Source organism: Carassius auratus, unplaced genomic scaffold, assembly GCF_003368295.1.
Source record: "Carassius auratus strain Wakin unplaced genomic scaffold, ASM336829v1 scaf_tig00215410, whole genome shotgun sequence".
Classification (NCBI taxonomy): Eukaryota; Metazoa; Chordata; class Actinopteri; order Cypriniformes; family Cyprinidae; genus Carassius; species Carassius auratus.
Window position 1 is genome coordinate 1,161,780 of NW_020528076.1, and position 17,600 is coordinate 1,179,379.

The 17,600-nt window shown below is 36.5% G+C and overlaps 1 pseudogene; it reads right to left on the reverse strand.

The window, feature by feature from the left end:
- Positions 1–2,418: 2,418 nt before the first annotated feature.
- On the reverse strand, positions 2,419–16,217 carry LOC113094576 (shootin-1-like; annotated as a pseudogene).
- Positions 16,218–17,600: the final 1,383 nt, after the last annotated feature.

Here is a 17,600-nt window from a genome sequence, read left to right on the forward strand (position 1 = left end):
TCAGCACAGATACACACATCTCCGGTTTCACAGCACAACATCACAGCAACTGCAGCTCACCAGAGGGAATGAAATGCTGTTGAGTAACGAGGCATGACAAACATCACACCATTCTGTAAATCTGATCTAGTATGTGATTTGGACCGAATAAAATGCTTCTCTGTGGACTGGATGGGGTAAGATACAAAATTTCAAGGATCAGATTTACAGTGGAAAATGTGAAACTTAGAAAACGTCTCAAACTGCCAGTGAGTAAACACTTCATCACTGCCCTTAAGTCAAATGTGATGCTTTAAACCCATCCAGAATAATATTCTAGCCTTGTAGACTATCAAAAAATACCTTCACATCAAGGTCTAATGTTTTTACATTTATTTACTTATTTTTAAGCATACACACTGCCATCAACAATTGGGGGTAGGAAGATTGTTCTTTATTCTATTTTATTTTTTAAACAAAATAATAAATTTATTTAGCAATGTTAAAAATATTAAGCAGCAGCAAATCAGCATATTAGAATGATTTCTGAAGGATCATATGATACTGAAGACTGGAGTAATGATGCTGATTCAGCTTTGTCAACAGGAATAAAACATTTTCAATATATTAAATATATTCAAATAGAATTGTTATTTAAACAGTAAACTATAATAATAATTCTCAATATTACTTTTGAAATAGTATTTGATAAAAAAAAAAAAAAAAAAAAGCCAGCATTGGTGAGCATTAAAGATGCCTTTCAAAAAACATCAGAAATTTTACCTTATATAGTTCTACAAAGTTCTGAAGGGCATTAGAACATCATTAGCAGTATTTTACTTTTTTAAACAGTAGATTGCTTGTTATTTAAAAAAATTAATAATTAGTTATCACAATTTGACAATATAAACATTTTGAATTCTGCATTTCAAATAAAAAGAAAAAGTCATGACGTTTCCAAAAAAATCTATCTATGTCATCTTTGCTGTAAGTTAATATGACAAAAGCAGGTATGTGCTCAGCTCCAGAAAATGGGTTTGGAAAAGTATTCTGCTGTATAATAACACCTCACAAAAGTCTGACCTGCTTTAATGAAGCATTTAGAGCATCACAAAGATCAGCCGCCTCTCACAATTTCTCCTCAGGGAGACATAAATGAAACCTCCGGGCCCATGACTATACATATACCTGTACTTTCAAAATGCTTCACTTAAGCCACCCATTTAAACTAAACTGCTTTATACATTTTATTCAGTAATCTGTTATTGTCATGTTAGCATGTCAACAATTTGAAAAAGAATAACACATTTCATTATAGCCCAGTCAATAAATGTACAAATAGCATCAATTCATGTCTTTTATTTTAAAAATTTGCCTCAGGAATAATAGTCTTGTGAGATTGACGACCTGAAATTGCCTCTCTTCTATACTGCTGTAAAAAAAAAAGCCAATTTCTTTGAAAGAGCAGTGCTAAACCTGAAAAAAATATCCAAGTTCATGAAACAGTAAAAAGATTGTTAAAAGGGGATATGTTCACACCAGTGCCTTGTAATTACTAAATGGGATGCTACAAGGTTAATGCTAGTCTAGCCAAAGCCATTTGAAAACACACAAGGTTGGCACATGTTCAAGGCTATTCACCAGCGCCCCTCCAGAAATTCTTCTCATACAGACAAAGCATGTGTCAATAACTTTGTTCAGTGGGGATGGTCCAGCCAATGTATGAGACTCTTGATTTAGTTTCAATACTATTACACACTCAAAGGCATTCAAAGTTCCTCAAAGCAAAGACAAAAAAAACACGACTAATGTGCTTGTTCCAAACAGTCATTTCTTATGGGGTGCTCTTTCACATTTCCCAGAGACTTTGTGGATTTCTGAGTATTTTTCAAGCATCAACTTTTTATTTTTCTAAAACAGACTCAAATTGTTGACATGCTGTAACAGCATAAAGCTATAAAATGTAGGCCGACTGACAGTTGAGATCGATTGGTTTTGTCCTGAAATCTTTATCCCAAAGTGTGCTCAAATTTGCTATAGTGATCTCTTACTTCTTTCATTCTGACAGTTTCTTGTATAAGTGGCATGTACACTACCGTTTAAAAATTTGGGGTCATTATTGGGATTGTTTTTTTTTTTTTGTAAAAAAAAATGTTGAAACATTTGCTCATGAGGTTATACACTGAACAAAATTATAAACGCAACTGTTTTGTTTTTGCCCCCATTTTTCATGAGCTGAACTCAAGGATCTAAGAATTTTTCTGTGTACACAAAAGGCTTATTTGTGTCAAATATTGTTCACAAATCTGTCTAAATCTGTGTTAGTGAGCACTCCTCCTTGCTGAGATAATCCATCCACCTCACAGGTGTGGCATATCAAGATGCTGATTAGACAACATGATTATTGCACAGGTGTGCGTTAGGCTGACCACAATAAAAGGCCATTCTAAAATGTGCAGCTCCATGCATTTTGATTGTGTAGTCACATGGGTTTGTTAGTTTGGATGAACTACACTGTTTCAGGAAGAAATGTTCTGTTTGTATGTAACTTTACAGCTCTACATAAAAGAGCAGATACTCACAACCCATGACCTATGAAGGCTAGAGTTTATCAGTGCATATTGTGGTTGTCGGGTGCCGCAGTATGTCCTGGTCCCTTGTGTCCTGGCCTGGCTGTGGTTGAGTTTGCTTAATCTGGGGGAGATCCAGAGCAGTACTGGAATTCACTGGAGGGGAAGATTTGAAAAGTTAAACAGATGATTTGGTTCAAAAGACTGAGAAAATATGCTGAAGTGTGTGTGTGTGTGTGTGTGACTGACTATTATTCTTTGCAGCCTTCAGCGCTTCCTTTCGTCTATGCAGGGCTTTCTCCAGCTCAGACTTTGGTGATGGCGATGGAGGGCGTGTCCCAGGCAAAGAGGAGGAGCCGGGACACTTGACGGAGTTCTTAACAGAAAAACTCTGTTATACCAGCAGCTATTTTTAAACATATTTGAATTATATTGCAATATGTTTGTTAAATTATTTTTTTATTAAAAACATATATACTTACATCTAAAAACACATGCATTTTAAGTGATAATATTTATAATCAGTTATAAATAAAATAAATGAAGCACTCCTGATTTCCTGATGTTCCTGTACGGCAGAATCTGTCTTTTCTTTCTGCAGGGAAAACCCATCAAAGAAATAATTAAACAGACTATTTAAGTCGGTGTTATTGCTGCATATTTATAATGTTAGTGTAATAATAATTGTAAAAAATAATTTTACTATGCTGATTTGGTGCTCATGAAACACTGTATATTATTTTCCATGTTGAAAACAGTTGTGTTGCTTATTATTTTTGTGGAAATCATTCTGCTTTTTAAAAAAAAAAATCTTCAAGAGAATAGCATTTATTTGAAATAGAAATCTTTTGTAACATTATTAATATTTACCGATCGACTGAATGCGTCCTTGCTAAATAAAAGTATTTATTTCTGATTATATTTGATCGGCTAATAATATAAGTGATTTCATTTAATGGCACCGATTCACTGAATAAAAGAATGTTTAAAGTAGTGAGTGTTTTTGTGTTGGTATGAGTTTGTATGAAATGTGTACCGGTCCTGGCCTGCCTCTGCTGGTTCTCTGGGAAACACAGAGTTGAACTCCTTTTTTGATTCGCTGCATCATCTCATCCACAGCTTGATGTCTGATGTCCTTTTCTGTCAGACACACACACACACACACACACACACACACACAAAAATGGGATTTCTATTAGAACACATTTAAACAGATCAACACAGATGTAGATAAACACATCTGCTGCTTTTCATTAGCAGTCATTTCATGCACAGAATAATATCAGACATACTGACACCACTAAACAGAACTGCATGGGCTTCTAGTTGCGCTGGCATGCATATTATCATAAAAAAGAAATCAAAAGAAAGTTGATCTATGTTTTTTTTTTTTTTTAAAGTGGCCTTGGCAAACGCTTTTAGTCATTCTGTCATTAACTATAACAAATAAATGTGAATATTACCTGCTCACCATTTTTCTTACACTATAAAAACCTGTCTAAATATTCTCTTTTACAAAGGCTCTAAACTGGCATTGCGTTTCAGAGCAAGAGCAGAGTCAGAGCAAGAGTCCAATAAAAACCTTCTATTTATATGAGATCATAAAAATGTTGTTCAATATTAACAAGAACACCTGAAAGAAAACTGAAATGATTCGAGAAAGTATCTAAGCTTTGGCCCGCACTTATACTTATTATAGGAAGTGAAAGAATTTTAGTCAATCCATTCAAAGATCACCATTCCCTGTAAATATACAAACCCAGTGAAAAATAAAATCAAGCGTTAGTGATAAAAAGAAGGCTAAAGTTTAATGGTCATATTCTGTATGAATATCATGCCAATAATTGAAAAAATGTCAACTTTTAAGCATAAATGGGTTATGACTTATCCAAACTCTGTACAAAAGTGTTTGTCCTTCAGCAAAAAAGCTGCAAGTCTTTCATTTTTTTCTCGCAACTTGTTTTTTAGTATAAGGCTGAAAGAAATGCATGGCTAAGGACAAACTTGAACTCGACCAGATCTTTCATTTTTACCCACTGTGAACAGAACAGAAGTTTACTTTATGTGAAAGTGTACATTAATTACATTCCATCTGGCTGCATGCACTGCAGATTTTTCATTGACACTTAACGCTGATCAAACAGGTCAACATAACCGCCTGAAATCTTTCATATGGCTTGACGGCGAACACAACTGTAGGACAGCCCTGCTAAAGAAATGAAACAATGAAAAAAGCCTTGAACCATCAGCCATCTATGATTACAGGTGCTTTTAAATGATCAATCTATGTAATCTTTGCATGTCCTGTGTGAATTATTATAAAGCAAAAGGTTTACAGATTGGAAGTGAACTTCACACTTTACCTTCACATCTTTTTTCTTATGAAGTATAGACAGTAATGAGCTTAAAGAGAGAGAGTCAAAAAGAAAATAGAGAATTAAAGCAAAATGTCCTGTTTCAACAAGAAATATGTAATTGAAAGTTCCCAATGAGTAAACAGCCTATTGACCAAAGTTTCCATCAGATCCTCATTTGAATGGGTTTCATCACAAACAGACACTCACCTGAGTGGGTTGCTGGAGGTGGAGGAGGTGGAGGAGGGTGTCCTGGGGCAGCTGGTGCATAAGAGACCTGCTGGATCTTCTTTTTCAGTTCCTCCACTACAAAACACACAAAGATACTAACACTGGGTTATTTAGAGTGATGTTCAAAAGTTTGGGCCAGTAGGATTTTTTTTTTTATAAATTAAATTAATAGTTTTATTTGGCAAAGATGCATTAAATTGAAATACCAATAAAAATGCATAATGGTACAAAACTTTGTATTTCAAATAAAATACTGTTCTTTTGAAATTTCTATTAAGGAGGTGGATTTTTTTTTGTCACATTTTAGAGTGTATATTGTAGACCTTTTTAAAATGATGCATGGCAGATCTTTCTTTAAGATAAGTAGTAAGTTATTGCAGTAAAGCCTAAGATTAAATGCCTTTCTACCATACTTCCTGTCTAATTTGGCAGAGCTGCTCTCTTGTCGTCTCCAGATCGATCGTAATCTGCTTCTTCTCAGCCAGGATCACCTAGTTTATCCCTCAGCTCTAACACCACTAGCACAAATAAACAAGAAAATTATTTATTAATTAAAAAAACTGTACAAATAATCCTAAATTCTCAAGTGTCTTGTATCCAAACATCATGAACTGAGAACTGCATTGTTATGTAATGAAATTATACACTTCTCCTATCAAATTAATCTGCGGATGCAAAAAGTGACAAAAATATTTTATTAAGCATTACATTGTTTGACAGTGCACTGACCCACCTGTAATGACAATCGGACAGTGGGAGGAGTTACAGACACCTGACTCCTCCTCCTGTGGATCTTCATCATCATCTTCTTCCAGACTGATCTCAGCGATGACATCGGCACCCAGGTGGGACATATAGAGCACACTCTTCCTCGTCAGAGAACGGTTCTGTTTGTTCAACTGAGAAAACGATAAACATCTGTATATTTGAAAGATACTTTTATCCAAAGCAGCTAAAAGTGCATTTAAAGTATACATCTGAACTCATGATCTGAGTGCTGCTAGCATTGCAAAGTACCAATTGAACTACACTATCAAACATGAATTGTATCGGTCTCAGGAAAGAAAATGAAAACCCAGTGTCTATTGACAAAGCAAAAAAAAAAAAAAAAAAGTTAATCTAGTGAGGTCAGTGTCATCGCATTTATAGGAATAATCACAGAAATGACACCAGTAACACCACAAATGATATAAAACCCAAGCCGGTGATTTTCTGTATTTGCCACAGAGTGAAAAGATATGAGAAATCAAATCAGCAGCATGTAGACAGACCAGCCCACTGGAACCCCAGCAGGCGCCCATGCAATTCCCCTCAATCACACAGCCAAACACACACAGCACGAACACTCTGGAAAAGAGCAATAATCATGGGCAAAATAATAGACATTTTATTACAGGAGCAGCGGCAGCAGACACTCCTGTTTTCATAAATAATTACAGCATTCTATCATGTGCGGCCATGGACCCCCTCCCTCGCCACATGAACGTACCTGCATCCGAGAATTTACATTTTTTTGAACATCCAATTAAAGTAATTTAAGACTGGTCATTCACACTTCAATTAGGGAGGCCACTTAATGGAAATTCAGAGAGCCAATGGGAGTGGAGGTATTTAAATTAGTCCTGGATGACATTCCGGTCAGAGAGAGAAATAGAGTGGCAAAAAAAAAAGCCCCCTCTTTAACAAGCCTTTATTAATGATGCCGTCCTTTCTGCTGAATGCATCTTTTAAAAACCAATCAACAACACATAATATGGGGATAAACACACAGACACACACACACACACATACACACTCGCTCTGCGATAATCATCTGGCATTGATGAGAGCGCAGCAGTGAAATTACACAGTGTCAGAAATCAGACGTGCGTCCCGAGGTGGCCAGGCCCCTCATCTCCTCTGATCACACATCAAAACAAAATGTCATATGTTTGTATTGCACTTTGATTTGACTGCCACCACCCACGAACCCTCATCCATTACTGCTTTTTAATTCAAAATGTTCCAGAGTTTAAGAAATTGATTGTGCTTTTTTCCCCCTCTTCTTCTTTTTTGTCTGCCTCAGGGTCTCTTGGCAGACAAAATTACAGCCGTCATACACAATAAATCATACCGCTGAAATGTTGAGACTATTTGAGACGATTCCACTTGCCATCCTCCAATCGCACCTACCAAAATCTTTTGACTAATTTAAATGTAAATTTGGGATGAGTCAATGCTGTAATTTTCACAACGTATCCTTCACTCTTTAAAAAAAAAAGAGGTGAGATTTATTTTCCATTCTGCAGGCTGAGATGTAAAACAAATCAATGTCTTCCACACTTATTTTATAAATGTTTTCAAAATTAGTTCACTAAATTCAGTAACAATCAATATTTCATGTTAGTTATTTAGTTATTTACTGGGTAAGAAGCCTGAAAATAAGTGGAATAATGTATAGCCTGCTGCTCATTATGACAAGATATACATAAGAATGCAACAATACTACAGATATAAATAATACCAATAAATACACCGGTGATAATTATTTTCATGGCAGACAAATGGCCAGCATTCAAATTGAATACAGTTTTCTATAAAAAAGATTAATACAAACACTAAAAGCTAAAATCAATTGTTTTAAAGTTATCCAATTTAAGCCAATAATGTACATTATGAAAAAAATGATGATTTTAATGCAAGAAAATTGGACTTGAGAAACCAATCTAATGCAAAGTGTTTCCCGTCTTATTATAAAGACATGAGATATTTGAGATAAATTGACTGTGTTGAAAGAGCAACTAGTGACAAACACAAGTGCATCCTCAAACAGTCATGTGTCCTGACAGATGGAAGATGAGCAAACCTGTGGAGGCCGAAACATACAGGACTCTCCTGCTGTTAGTCACATGGACGTGAGGGGCTCGTTGCGGGGGTGTTCACAGAGCAGCCAGGACAAAGGGCATCGGCACCAGTTTTCATGCGCAGTGGCCGTTGGTGAGCACAGAACAAGCTGGGCTGTGCATTTAAGGATGTCAGGAAACCATTGATTGGTTAAATCGAGCTTTTATCCAACACATAATGCTGAAGCACAAAACGGCCCAGCTGCAGGTCTATTTCCTCCGTACAAATGAAATGTTCTGCGGTCTTCCTCAACTGCAGGTCTCAGAAAACATCTGTGATGGCTTCACATACTTCAAGGGGAAAAATGTAACTAAACCTCAAGAGAAATCTAGCAAGCGATTCTCAAAAAAAAAAAAAAAAAAAAATTGCAGGACAAAAATCCTGTCATCCACGCTAAATAACAATAAGGCAGCAGGGTTTTGTCTCCTCAGTCAATTTTGTGAGGTACAAAAAAAAATTGTCCATTTTCATATGCACAGTGAAATGTCTTGTTTTTTTTCAACACAGAAAGTCATCAAATGACAGATAGCCTGCTTCTAACACACAGGACAACAGTGTGCTTTTTCAATTTAAAGACTATTTTTCTCCTGGTCTTTATCTCTTTTATCGGTGTCTTTATTTCTTTCACTGCTACTGCTCTCTCATTTCTCTCTCTGTGTGTGGTGATCAGCGCTCATCACCGACAGACAGCAGAAGAAAGTTGATTCATCCATCAGAGAGACGGCAATGAGCCGGTAATCGTCCCCGCTAATCTGCCTCACACCTGGGCTTTTAGAGATCCATTTACCTGCTGAGCGCTCCGTGTAGATGCCACTTCACTTTTCAGACCTGACTGAGCCTGAAGGGCAGAACTGAAACCCAACTAAACAATGTGCTGAGCTGGGACTGATGGCAAATTGAATACCTCTGTAATGAGCGAGTCTGGTGAGGTGGGCTGGCAGGCAACACCAAGATGCAGGTATATGGGAGGGAGACAGTCTTTAAGATTGACTCCAGCATGAACTGAATGGATTGACTGCACATGTGGAGTACAATTGTGTGTACTGTGCTCAGGATGAAGGAGGAAATAAATGAATGTAAGGGTGGTTTGATAGAGGCATGATGGACCCCAATTTATATACCATGAAAGCGTAAGCGAAAACATGGGTATATGATACTGGAAATATTGTTTTTGAGAAGAGTAGAGCAGAATTGAATGAAACAAAGTATATCAGAACAGAACATAAAGTAACAAGAGCAAACGAAAAAGATAAAAAAGATAATCAAGAGAAACAGAATCTTATCGAACAAAAAAAGAACACAATGAAATGAATCAGAAAAGAACAAAGGAGAATCAAACGAAACAAAAGAGAACGAAATCAAATGAACCAGAACAAAACAGTAGGAATCGAAAAGAGAATCACATAAAAAAGGGCACAAGATAATTGAATTAAACATAATCAAATCATAAAAAAGAACAGAATCAAATAAATAAGTACAGAACAAAACAGAGAGCAGAAGAAAATCCAATTGATCAAAACAGAACAAAGGAGAATCAAATGGATCAAAACAATGCTGAGTAGAATCAAATGAATAAGAAACGAACAGAATCAAATAAAAAGAACAAAAGAGAATCACATCAAACAGAGCACAAGATAATTAAATGAAACAGAATAAAAAATAAATAAATAAGAACAAAACATGATTAATCATATCAGAAAAGAGAAGAACAGAGCAAAATTTAGTTAAACAGACCAGAACAAAACAGAACATAATTAACTGATACAGAACAGAATTAAATGGAACCAAACAGGGTCAAATGAGCAAGAATACAACAGAAACAAATGAACAGAACAGAATCAACTGATTCAAAACAGAACAGAGGAGAATCAAATGAAACGGAACATAACATAATGAAATAAAACAACACAATTAAATGACAGAAAAATAATAATCAAAAAATTCAGAACAGATGAGAATAAAATGAAACAGAAGAAATTTAAATAAATAGAATTGTATAAATAAACAGACAAAATAATACATTTGTACATGTTGCATTTAATACTTTCAGGTGAGATCATACTTAGAAAATCACGATGCCTGCAACAAAAGCAACTTCTGCATCAGACAGTTGCGGTCTGACACTCACAGACAAGGTAACAACTTCATACGGTGACACTGGCAAGAGCTCTGAAACTTTTCTTTATCAGTTAACATGCTCTCCAGACTGCTGTTAATGTAAGTTGACTAGGGACAACTGGTGTATGAAGCAGCTGAACCTACAGTTTTTATGGTGGAAACAACAAATGCTTACACAACGCTAGCAAGGATTTGAACTGTGTTTTGAATAGCTGATGTCACAGTAGTCATACAAGTGCTCTGTTGTGGGACATGCTATCCTTCATCTAAAATTACTTGAAACATCTTTGCAACTCTTCTATAATTATTATACATTTAGTTTTATTTCATATAATTTAAAGATGAATATGGACATGGAAGATTTGTATACATTGCATCACAATGAGAATGACAAATTAAATATCACCAGAATCAGCATTACCCAGGGCATGAAGGGATATAAAATCAACAACATCTGGATAATGTTTTCAAAAGTTATAAGCATTTTTGCAATAATCTTTATATCTCTAGAATGCAAGGTGGCGCTGTATTAAAACCTATTAGATACTTCCGGGACATCCTGTCAATGAAACCTACCTAACTTCTGACTAACAGTTGTAATGGAACAGAAACGGATGAAATTTTGACAGGAACAGAACAAGAAGCAAAATAAAATGTTATAGTTCCGAACAGAATTGAAAATTTGAAATGGTCATTTATCGCTGCATATGCAGTAAAAAAACAACGTGCTCAGTTGTAAACTCATCATAGGTAAGTTGCAATGGTAATGCACCAGCATTTAAAGTTTATCCAAGGATAGTGTAAGAAGGATTTAACAGATGTAAACAGAAATATAATTAAATCATTGACCGATTAACAAAAATAAAGAAAAAAAGTGTGCTGTAGTTCAATATGACACGTTACAAAGTTCTCTGAAAGGAAAACTAGACAGCAGAAAGTAGTATTCTTTTTGAATTATGAATAATGTGAGTTATAATGTGAGAATGTTGAGTTTTGAATAATGTGTCGCTTCTATCTGTATAACCAAAGACTATAGAAGACATGTCACTTGAATAGTTTTGAATGGGGAAAAATGCAACGCTCAATATGGCCGCTCAATTAGAGGAAGCCCCGTCTTCTGAATGAAAGAGCCAATCGCTAATCGGTAAAGTCAGCAGGTCACTACAGCAAGAGTCAGCAGGACTGTGCAAGTGCATTGGCTGATCTTACCAGAGAAATAAGCTTCTTATAATGGTATTTGAGCAAAAATAACAACATTTTATAACAACAGTCAGATTTCTTTGGTGATTTCAAATATGAAATTTAATCCTAAAATTAGTGAACAGTTTTGGAGAATTTTATGTTTCCCCATTCAAAGAGATTTCAAAGATGGCCACTGAGTGACATGACTCGTCTTAAAAAGACTTTGGTATAAACAACCAGAGTTGGTATGACCATTGCACCGGTGCCACACGCTCACACAAAACATTTTTGCAACATTGCAGCCGGTTCATTATCAAAAAAAAAAAAAAAAAAAACAGTTAAAGAAACAAATAAAAAGTAATGTAATGTAATAAGGCTAATAAAAATGTGACGTGAGCCTATTTTTTCACTCTCAAAACGCAATCTTATATAAGTAGCATTTTTTTTTAACTATGCAGCAAACAGATGATTCTGTATTGGCTGTGACTAAGCGCAGCGGGTTATAAAAACCCAAAATAATATACTTTTCAAAATGGACACTACAGTAATGCTATTGAATGTGATCAGCACAAAGAGAGTAATCAACTGTAATAAGTTAAATGTTTCTAGAGCAAAGGGTTCAAAAGTAATATATGTTTGAATAGCAATTTTTTTTACTTTTGGTGGCGCTACAGAGTTGGTCATAGAGACCCCAAAGTTGGTCAGATCACAATTCATGAACATCACCACAAGTGTGCCAGTTTTCAGCATTTTCCTATTTTCCCTTCATAGGGCTGCCATTGACTCCCTTTTGGGAAAAAAATAATCATAACAAGAAGAAACATACAGATACAATAATTAAATAAATCAGAATAGAACAGAATCAAATGAATCAGAACAGAACAAAGGAGAATCAAATGAACCAGAACACAACAGAATCAGATGAAACAGAACATAAATAAGGGCAATCAAATGAAACCGAATAAAACAGAACAGACAATTATAACTTTATTGTAAATCCCACCTTTGAGGCCAAAGCTTCTACACTTTCTCTGCATGTCTTCTCGATCTCTGGATTCTCCTGAATGTTGTTCCCCTCTTCGATCACCCTGTGTGACACTGAAGACAAGCAATATGTCTAATATGTTGATGTTTTCTTTGACACAAACACACTACAGTTGTCACTACTGGCAAGCACACAACTAATTTTCTGTCATGCACACGCTGGAGCAGTCAGCATGGTACATCGTGACAAGGTCACAACATCATACAATTACTCTGTCCAGAGCACTGAACCTTACAACAGCTCTTTATCAGTTATCATGCTATCCAGACTCCTTTTGAGCAAGTCCACTGGGGACATATGGTGTATGAAGTAGCTGAAACCACAGTTTTTATGGTGGAAACAACACATACTAACAAAATGCTAGCAAGAATTTGAACTGTGTTTTGAATAGCTGATGTCATGGTAGCCATTCAAGTGTTCATTAGTCGGACATGCTGTCCATCTAAATTTACCTGAAACATCTTTGTAGTTCTTATATAATTATTATACATTTTGTTTTATTTCATAATTTAAATTTAAAGATTAATATGAACATATTAACTCCATCTATCATCGTTTTCCATCATCATCTGCATATTTGAACCATTTCCAACACACACTATTTTTATTGTATTTATGATAAAAAAAAAATGCAGATCTGAAGAGCATAAAGAGACTTATTTCAAAAACATTAAAAACGGACCCCAAACTAAGTACATAAACATCTTTATGCTGAAAAAAATCATTTGTCCTTCTTTCAGATTTTCTTTTCCACTCAATCACCTCTCCAGCTTGGCCTTCACACAGCTGTTATCTATTCTATAGATCCGTTTGAATTAGTTCAGTGCTTCCCTTCATACTGATCCTATAGGGACGGGAGACTGAGATCAGTGCAGGCCTGTTTACCCAACGCTCATTGTTTGGGTTAATCAAATGATCTGCTGTGTTTCCTTGCTTTCACCGGCAAATCCAGTCTCTCTGAGATATATTTCTAAATGCTTAGGATTAGTCTGTCATGCACAAAAAGAGTCTCAAAACAAGCTGATTTGAGACTTAACTTAAAACATTCAAATTCAAAATGCAGTCAGTCTGATGAGAAACCGCAACCTATCATCTTCCAAAGAGGCGGAAGATGGCGAGATGCTCTTAATGCCTGCAGCTCTTACCTTATTTATGTCCGTAATCACCACAGACTGGCCACGGACCAGCTCACAGCCTCTTAACTAATTCCACATTGTGGATGAGAGGCAAAAACAGGAATTAGCCCCATCACGGTCAGCGTCTGCCTCCCAATGACACCTAATTAAAACTTGATGAACGCCCGTGTCTGCGATATCCAAGTTCCTGCTGTAAGCCTTTCCCTGTCACTCATTAAACAGTACTTAGCTGCCAGTTAGTCCCCCTCCACCCCATCTTTCATTTCTCTCTCTCACGGTAGTACTAGCACTAAGTGACAGGTTAATTGTAATAGCTGCTACACATAAACCAGCCTAATGTGAGGCAGTCGCGGAGCAGGAGGGGGACGAGGGAGAGACTTCAGACGTCGGGCTTGGCAGCTTTAATTGTAAGTTTTGGCCTCGCCATCAACATTACATCTTCAAATCTCTTTCTTCTCGCGCCGTTCCTCCATTTCCCCCACCCCCGGCTCTTCGTGCACGCGTCTTCTCGGAGACAGACAGTGATTACGTGCATGAGGACGTCCAGTATAATGCTATCGGGCCTGGGTGTTGAAGAAGTGAATTAAAGCCTCTGATGCTGTTTCTACAGCGCCGAGCTTGATGAGGGGGCAGATGCCTTTGTGGTTTTATCATTAGAACACAATGGTCATGTTGTCATCAACCTTGCCATCCCCAATTGAAAAGACATGATTGTGTGTTGGGGGCTTTTTCCTCGCTTGTTCGCCCCCCACCCAGCCAGCCTCCCCCTCAGTCGCTTTGCGCTGAATAGAAGCAATTTTCCAAGAGCTATGAAATCACGTAATAGCTCCTAATATGCAGCTGCTCTGCTAGAAGCTGCAGCCACTATTTAAGTGGAAGTCATATACAATACGTGTTTATGGCAGAGGAAACATGAGCAAAGGCCAAGATTATTCACAAAAACACACACTCTTCTCTATCAAATAATGACCTATTTCGTGCATTAAAATGAGAATGTAATGGATTTTCCACTCCTCCTCCCCCACACCACAGGCCATTTGTTGTGCTTTTTAAAATTTCGCCTTTTTATTCATATGTTTGAATTCCACGTTTCCCTGGTGAAGAAAAAGAAGGTGACATTTGTATAGACGCGCCAGAGAGGTGAAGTGTGGCAGTTTGACGAGGGAAGGACTGCCGATTGCCGAAAAACCCATTTGAGACTGAAACCTGTCGCTTTCAAGACTCAGGTATGTGTGATTGATATCAACCCCAAACTTCAGACTAAGAGATCGAAAGCGGTCGATAGCTCCACTCATGTCTGCAAAAAGAACATCTCAGATCTGAATTAGGTACCTAATGTGTTCATCAAAAAATTATACCCAGAATTTCACACCCATGTGAGCACAATCAGTGTACTCTCAAATACATAGTTTGTTCACAAACAAGGAATTTTAGCAGGATTTTGAGAACTACTCCAGTTGCTTTGATTTAGTGCAGTTTGAGTAACATTAAAACATGTCTTGTTGGAAAACAGGGAACTGGTGATTACAGGAATTACTAGGTCTGTCTGTATGGAACGGTGTCATAGTTCTCGTAATATCCTGTGATCAAAGTTCAAAAGAGCAAAGCTTATACTGTAGCTTGTATTTCCCCCAGAAAATCAATGGGATTGACATTTTTGTTTTAATGTATTACACAGGAGGATGTCTGATTGACAGTAAGTGATTCTAAGTGATTAAGATCTTAAAAACTAACCTTGTTCAAATTCTTTCAGCTTCTGTAAGGCCTTATGTCTCTCCTCTTGCATTTTTTTTTTTACACTGAAACAAATTAAATATGAATTAAAATTAAATAATTGTTCATAAAAATAAATAATATATATCTGGTTCTGTGGCAGTGAGTAAAGTATGTACAGTACTGAGAGAACAGTTGTTGTTTTTTATTTGAAACTTTAATTTATTTACATTTTTTAAAAGCAAAACAATCCCAAAATATAATTGTAAAGGGATAGTTTACCCCAAAATAAACATTCTGTCATCATTTACTCACCTTCAAGAATGTATAACTATTTTCCATTTTATATATTTTAAAATGTAATTTATTCCTGTGAATGCAAAGCTGAATTTCAGAAGCCACTATTTTACTCCGGACTTTAGTGGCAGATGATCTTTTAGATAAATGCATTCTTTGTGAACTTAAAAGTCTTCTTTCAAAAACACGTTTAAATACAATGAAATTCAGTGCAGTGCAATGCTGTTTTGACACCACTGACTTTCACTTTATGTAAAGAAAATGCTGAAAAATATTGGGGGGGGGGGGCTATCCCTTTAGTGACGTGCCATATAGACAAGTATGGTGACCAATTTGTGCTCTGCATTTAACCCGTCCAAAGTGCACACACAGCAGTGAACACACACCTGGAGCAGTGTGCAGTCATTAATGCTGCAGCACCCGGGGAGCAGTTTGGGGTTCAGTGCCTTGCTCAAGTACATCTAAGCCGGCCCGAGCCTCAAACCACAACCCAAGGGTTAGGAGTAAAACTCTCTAACTATAAGGCCATGACTTCCCCACAAAGACAATGCACAGGTTTTATAGAAGTGCAAGGGAAAAAATTGGGGCTGAAAGAAAGGACAGAATGACAGCAAATGTCTTACCTCCTCCTTTTATTTTTCTCATATTCTCTTTGGAGGCGTTCATCCTGGAAAATTACTGCTGAAATACAAGGACGCCAGTTTAACATGTCTTACAACTTCCCGTGAACTACACGGTCAGTTAAAGCAACACACTATAAAGGAGATCAGCTCCGGAGGAAACGTCTACTACAGCCCACAACTCATGTCTAGCGTGAGGACTGCTCATGGAAACTAGAGCTAATATAAACACAAGTATTTTTAATGAATAGCGGAAATTCTTTTCCAGGATGAAAAATACAGGGTAAGATGATAACTGTTATACTCATAACTCTACATTCTGCCTGTAGTATGAATCAGCATCAGCTCTACTGAATATGCATCACTGTCTCTGGGTTATTAATGTCACAGTGACCCAGACTACCATGGAAAAGGCCATAGCAGACAGTTAAAAAAAAGGGCTTTTGAACAAAAAGATGTCATACAAATATTGCCTTACATATTTCAGAGTGATTTCAGACTTGACAGTCTTGATTACTCAAATGACTAGAGCTTTCAGTGATGGCATCATAAAACGTCAAATCCAATCATATTAATTTTTCCGGACTATAAGTCGCACTTTTTTTTTTATAGTTTGGCTGGTCCTGCGACTTATAGTCAGGTGTGACTTATTTATCAAAATTAATTTGACATGAACCTAGGGAAATGAACCAAGAGAAATGAACCAATAGAAAACATTACCGTCTCCATGCTGCTCTGTAGGCGGTAATGTTTTCTCTTGGTTCTTGGTTCTAAATAAATGCGACTTATAGTCCAGTGCGACTTAAATATGTTTTTTTCCCCTCATCATGACTTATTTTTGGACTGATGCGACTTATACTCAGGTGCGACTTATAGAAAAATACGGTACTCAATTGAAACAAGTCATACAAATAATGATCACAATACATGGCATATAATTTTAATACACATTATATTAAAGTAAGATGTCAAGACAACCTGCAATAAACGTTTCATCTTTAAATGAAAACAAAAGAAATGCCAGGATGCTCAAAATGTGTGCTTATGTCCAAACAAGCCTCTCAAAGCAAAAGGATTTATGTTGTATTTGTAAATGCAACAAACAAGTAGGCTACAGAGAATGCTATAATACAATCTTTGCTCCACTTCAGAATTTGGTTGGTTGGTAAATAGATTATCTGTTTCCCTTGTACAATAACTATTATGGGCTTTTTCTGTCTGATAAAAAGGTTCAAATTAAGTCGACATCAAGATGAGTGTTGTAACTTCTTTCTGTTCTCCTGTTGACGCCATTGAGAGTTCCTGTGGTTACGGATTTAAAAACTCCAGGTTAAGCGTAACGCGAGAGACACAGGAAATGACACCTGGTCACACACCTATGGTCATCAGCATGCTCCGTTAAAGTAAAAATTTACTTTCGCAAACCATAGTTCTCCCTCGAATATAGTTACTAAAAAGTGGTTACATGGTAC